General features: G+C 47.4%; 1 pseudogene; it reads right to left on the bottom strand.

Moving 5' to 3' along the window:
• Positions 1-400: 400 nt before the first annotated feature.
• On the bottom strand, positions 401-2926 carry LOC133052718 (solute carrier family 25 member 3-like; annotated as a pseudogene).
• Positions 2927-6462: the final 3536 nt, after the last annotated feature.

Genomic DNA, 6462 nt, shown 5'->3' on the forward strand with positions numbered 1-6462 from the left:
AATTGGCAAACATCGGTGAAAGCTAATTGGTCCTAATTGGCAAACAGTGGTCATTGTTAAGCGAAAGCTACCTGATAGTAGGAAGGCCTACTCCTAATCTAAGTTGCTTTACTTCTGCTAGCCTCACATTCCCCCCTGTCTGTTTTTCAAGTAGAGGAATCTTCCTCTTTTCCATCTTGGGCCGCTGACACTATAAGTGGACCCAGGAGGGTGGAAATTAAGGTAGTTGAAAACAAGACTCAAACCATCTCTTCTGGGCTTCCCGTTCTCTCTTTCTAATCAAGACCACCTCAGACAAGGAAGTCAAAGACTTCTCTAAATGACTGATTGATTCTCTTACCACTCTTGTATGGTCTGCATAGAAACCTCGCAGACCCTACCCTGTTGGAGAAAAATCAAGTCATCTACAGCAGCTCGTGGGGAGGAAAGCCCTTGGCCTTGCAGAGATAGTAAAGCTTGGTTCACCCATATCTGAGGTACTTGGCCCTGCAGGTTGCGCCACACTCGGGGCTACCAAATCTCTGTTTCCTATGTCCCATTCCTGGGGCCCACCACAAGAGGTTACACAGCTTCAGCTCCTGCCATAATCAGCAGGAGAATTAGGAGACCTCCCGGCGGACAAGTTTCAGTTTCAAAGGATTTGACGGGTGAGGTCTTGCCTTCCATTCTGCTCCTGTTCTTCCGGTGTGGCTTGCCGCACGTGATTGCAGTGAACCCAGGGTCCAATCCCGTCGACCTTTACAGCAGTAGGAGTGGTAAGGAAAACAACATAAGGGCCTTTCCATCTAGGTTCTAATACACACAGGAGGGGTCTTCCATACAGAATCTCAAAAGGGCAGCTTATAAGGGGTGTTACGTGCCTGAAAGAGTGCGAAGGGAAAGAGGGTCACCCAGTCCCCGCCAGTCTCTATTGCCAACTTTGTCAGAGTTTCTTTTAGGGTCCGATTCATTCTCTCAACCTGTCCTGAGCTCTGGGGATTATCCATTTCATCCCCAGAGCTTGGGCCAGCCCTTGTACAATCTGGCTCACAAAGGCAGGTCCGTTATCAGAGCCCATAGTCACTGGCAGCCCGTACCTAGGCACTATCTCCTCTAAGCTCTCCCTTAGCGGGGAAAGCTTCCACTCACCCCGAGAAGGTATCTACCAGAGCCAACATATAGTGATACCCGTACTTGCCTGGCCTTACCTCAGTGAAATTTATCTCCCAGTGTTGCCCTGGCTCTTCCCCTTGGTACCTTGTACTCTGGCATCTTAGGGGGAGAAGGGCGAGGGAGCCTGAAGTAGACCTTCACAGAAACCACTGTACTGCAGTCAGAGTGCTGATCATGATGATGCGGGCAAAGAGTCCCTTCCATACACCTCTAAATCCAAGTCTCTTGAGGACCTGAGAGGCATTGCTACCCTTCTCTTTATGCAACACAGACACCACGGAATCAGCAACAGTACGTTCATGGTGTATGGTATCTGTCTCATCCAAAGAGGAGCAACCCCCTTGTAGAACGCCTTTAAGCCTTCTTCCTTATACATTTTGGGAGCTGCATCCCTCAGAGTGTTAGCATAACCTGGTTGAGTTTGAATTCAAACCTTAGCAGCTTCCATAGGAGCCAGAGCAATGTCAGCAAAGAATTCAGCACTGGCAAAGGCAGCCAAATACAGTGATGTGCGCCACAGATAGGCATTCTCCTCTCCAAGCATGTTGCTGTACAAAACCTTGAAGACTTCATAAAAGCCAAACTTGCGGAGCCCCTGCAGGGAGTAGCCAATGAGGGTTGGGGCCCATCCTTTGGCCAAACCACGGAAACCATTCTCTTTGAGTGTAACTGAAGATCCATTAAGAATGCCCTTGTACTTCTGTGGGTCCACCTGCATACGGCATTTCACTTAATCCAGAGGAACAACAGCAGTGTGTGTCAGACCACAACTTAAGGCCCCACCAAAGCCACACAGTGCATAAAACTTCACGGAGCCATATTCACAACTGTACTCTTCTACCGTGGTGGCTCCCGCTTTCCTTTGCCCATCTTTTACATAGCTGCTCCCATCAGTGAACCATACTAGCTCACTGTTGTCTAGGGGTACATCAGTTAAGTCTTTTCGTGCCGCCAGAGCCTCAGCCAGTATCTTGCTGCAATCATGGAGTTACAAACAGCTGGAATGGCTTATTTGGGTTAGGCAGGGCAAGGGCTGGGGCTTCTAGTAGGGCCCGTCTGAGTGTCTGGAAAGCCTGTTTCATTGGCTCAGTCCAAGTTCAGTTTGGGGTCTCTTTACTTCCTTCATACAAGAGCCCTTGTATGCAAGCCTTCTCAGCAAACCCCATGATCCAAGTCTGAAATATCCAACAGTCCCCAGAAACTCTCTCACCTGGCGGGGGGTCTTGGGCCTTCATGGCCTGGGTTAGCCACCTTCGCCCCTGCCTGATCTTATACCCCAAACAGGTGACCTCTTGCTGGGCTATTAATTGTGTAGCAGAAGGACCTCTGGGTGGCAGGTCCTCACTCAGAGCCTCTTGAACCTCTGTGGGATTACCGGTTGGCCTTCCCCCTTGGTCCACTCAAAGGCAAATATCTCCTGGCTCTGGGCCGCCAGGGGTAGGCTGAAAAAGGCATCTTTCAAGTCCAACACAGTGTACCAAGTGTACTCAGGCAGCAAACTGCTCAGCAGGGTATATGGGTTAGAGACAGTGGGGTGTATGTCACTCACCCATTTGTTGACTTCTCGCGGGTAATCTGTCCCCCCTGGCTTCTTAGTAAGGGGGTGTTCCAAGGGGATTGACATTGCTTGAGAATTCCAGCATCCATGATATGTCGAATGTGGGGAGTGATCCTCCACTGAGCTTCCTGGCTCATGGGGTACTATCTCACCTTCACAGGAGTTGCCTAGGCCTTTAGCTCGATGACGACCAGATGTCTGTTTGGCCAGTCCCATCCCTGCCGTTTCAGCCCAGGCCAACGGATATTTATTCATCTCTTAAGGCTAGGGATCCAAGTCCATCCATGACTGTCATTCTCCCAGCTCTGTAGGCTTAACTGAATAAAACCCAATGGCCTCTCCTTTCTTCCACAAAATCTTAGCATAATCAGTACTGCTATGACACAGGAATGGGATCTCATTTCTCTCCATTTCCTGCTTTAACCACCCTCTCCCCAAGAGTTCTCACCTGTTTAAGCCTCTCTCTAGAAGGGACAGATATTTTCACAGTATCATCAATAGCCCACCACTGATCAGCAAGGTAAAGTGCCACAGCTGTGAGTGAGTCCTCAGGTGCAAAAAGAGCAAGAACTTTCTGGGTCTGATCTCCACCATAGAGAGGTACAAAGCCTACATTTGACAGGCTAATATGAAAACATTCCAGATTTTCAGGGTTCCCATACCTCAGATCTAACATGTAATCTTCAGCAGAATTTTCCAGTTCCTCATGACTGCAATTATCCAACATATCCACAGGGAATGCCATCAGCCACAACAAGTCTCTTCGGGGAGGGGTGCTGAGTCTTGACTCCCCTAGTCACTGTCTTCCCCGCATATAGAACTCGAGTTCCAGGGGAGATTCTCTGTCTCTGGGTTGTACCTCTCCTCAGGTTCCTCTTAGGGCACTCGTTTTTCCAGTGCCCCTGTTCTCTGCAGTAGACACACTGATCTTTCTTTAGGGCCTGCCTTTTTGGTTTCTCCTTTTCTCTCGTCCAGGGGTCTCGAGGTTCCCTCAATTCTGTTCCGGCTTTTATCCCCACAAAAAGAATCTGGGCTAGCTCCCTCTGGTTCTTCCGGTTTTCCCTCGTTCTATCCTTCCTGATCTTCTCAGCTAATTCCCTTTCCTCCCATCGAATTTGTTCTTCCCTTTCTTCTGGGGTCTCCCTATTATTAAATACCTTTTCAGCTGCTTTCAATAAATCCTGTATCATCTGTTCTCCCAATCCCTCTATCTTTTGTAATTTCTTCCTAATATCTGGGGCTGCCTGATTTACAAATGCTAGCAGGACTGAAGCGTGTGACTCCTCAGCCTGGGGGTCCATAGGTGTATATTGCCTGAAAACTTCCATTAGCCTCTCTAGGAAGGCTGCTGGGCTCTCAGTGGGCTCTTGCCTTACTAAATCGGCTTTCTTGCTGTGGCCCACAGGCCAGCCATTAGAGTCTGGCGGTACACTCGGAGACGCTCCCTACCTTCCGCTAGCTCAAAATCCCAGTTAGGCTGCAACAGAGGAAACCCCTTGTCCACGAGATGAGGCTGGGCGGTTGGCCTCCCGTCGGCCCCTGGGACCCGTTTCAGCGCTTCTGCCAGAATTTGCTCCTGCAAAAGCTGCTGACAATCGTAGTGAAAGGAGAGTTTCACCTGGTTGGGCTCTAGTTACTGAGGCTCACTTATTATAGGGCCTTCAGAGTCCGCCAGAGTGTAGCCCTGGCCTGGACTCATCAATAGCCCCACAACCATTCGCCTGTTCACTGAAATTCCTGCCTGAAAAGAGTCTAATTAAAAACCAGAGACAATGTCAGCACACACACAAACACGGACAAACACGGAGAGCTGAAGACAAACAGACAGACAAACGTCAGCCGACAACACAGTGCTGGGTTTTTGGGCCCCCTGACCAGACCAGACTCGGGATCAGGAGAGGAACTCTCCTTCCCACAGAGCCGGCTGCCTTCCAGTGCGCTCGCTGGCCTTGGCCTTACACCGGCTAGAGAAAGCTTTCTCCTGTGCCAGATACCTCCCTGCTTTACAGCAGGGCCCTGGAATTACTCTGGACTTTTCCTGTGCCAGATACCTCCCTGCTTTACAGCAGAGCCCCGGTTTTACTCTGGACTTCCTGCCCTGCCTGAGACAATGCCAGCACACACACAAACACGGCGAGCCAAAGACAAACACACAGACAGCTGACAACACAGTGCTGGGTTTTCGGGCCCCCTGAGTTTTCCTGAGCACCAGTGTTATTATCTATCCTTCCCCTCTGTCCTGGAAGTGTTCTCTTCCCCCGGTAAAGGGATCCCAGAAGAGCCCCCAAATGTTATGCCCGATGTCCGAATCCCCGAGCGGGAAGAGAGAAGGCCTCCAAGACAATGCAACTCGCAGGAAGGGAAGTTTATTACTGCCTCGAGCCAGGACTCTCTGCCCGCAACCAACACAGTGGTGCGGGTCAGAGAGCCCCGAGCCCAAGCTGTTACATACATTTATAGGGTGAGAAGCGGATTGGTTACACGTTTGCAAAGCAATTTCATTGGTCAATACTTTCGTGCGCGCGGGACTTTCCTGGGGGTTTCTGCCCCGTTCCTAATTTCCTAATTGGCAAACATTGGTGAAAGCTAATTGGACCTAATTGGCAAACAGTGGTCATTGTTAAGCGAAAGCTACCTGATAGTAGGAAGGCCTACTCCTAATCTAAGTTGCATTACTTCTGCTCGCCTCACATTTTAAAGTCTATTGTGTCTGATATGAGTATTGCTACTCCAGCTTACTTATGATTTCCATTTGTGTGAAATACCCTTTCCCATCCCCTTGCTTTCAGTCAGTAAGCATCTGTAGGTCTGAGATGGATCTCTTGTAGAGCATCATATATATGAGTCTTATTTTTGTATCCACCCAGCCAGTCTATGACTTTTGGTTGATGACTTTAATCCATTAAAATTTAAGTTAATTATCAATATGATCCTATTACCATTTTGTTGATTATTTTGGATTTATTTTTTGTAGATATTTTCCTTCTCTTCTGTTTCCTTCCTAGAGATATTCCTTTAGCATTTGTTGCAAAACTGGTTTAGTGGTGCTGAATTCTCTTAACTTTTCCTTGTCTGGAAAGCTTTTGATTTCTCCATCAAATCTGAATGATATTCTTCCTGGGTAGAGTATTCTTGGTTGTAGGTTCTTCCCTTTCATCACTTGGAATATATCATGCCATTTCCATCTGGTTTGTAGAGTTTCTGTTGAGAAATTGATTGACAACCTCTGGATTTTCCCTTGTATGTTATTTCTCATATTGCCCTTGTTTCTTTGAATAACTCATTTTTGTCTTAATTTTTTGTCAGTTTGATTACTATGTGTCTTGGCATGTTCCTTCTTGAGTTTATTCTTCCTGGGGCTCTGTATTTCTTGGACTTAGTTGACTCTTTCCTTTCCTATGTTGGCAAAGTTTGCAGCTATTCTCTATTCAAATATTTTCTCAAGTCCTTTCTGTCTTCTCCTGGGACCCTTATAATATGAATATTGGTGCATTTCATCTTGTTCCAGAGGTCTCTTAGGCTGCCTTCATGTCTTTTCATTATTTTTTTCTATATTGCTTTGCAAAACAATACTGCAGCATTGATTTCCATCATTTCATCTTCCAAGTCACTCATCTGTTCTTCTGCCTCAGTTATTCTGCTCTTGATTCCTTCTAGGGTATTGTTCATCTTTGTTCACTTGTTCTTTAATTCTTAGTCTTTGGTAAAAAATTTCTTACATCTTCTACATTATGTTTCCAAGATCCTGGATC

This window comes from Dama dama, chromosome X (assembly GCF_033118175.1).
Source record: "Dama dama isolate Ldn47 chromosome X, ASM3311817v1, whole genome shotgun sequence".
Classification (NCBI taxonomy): Eukaryota; Metazoa; Chordata; class Mammalia; order Artiodactyla; family Cervidae; genus Dama; species Dama dama.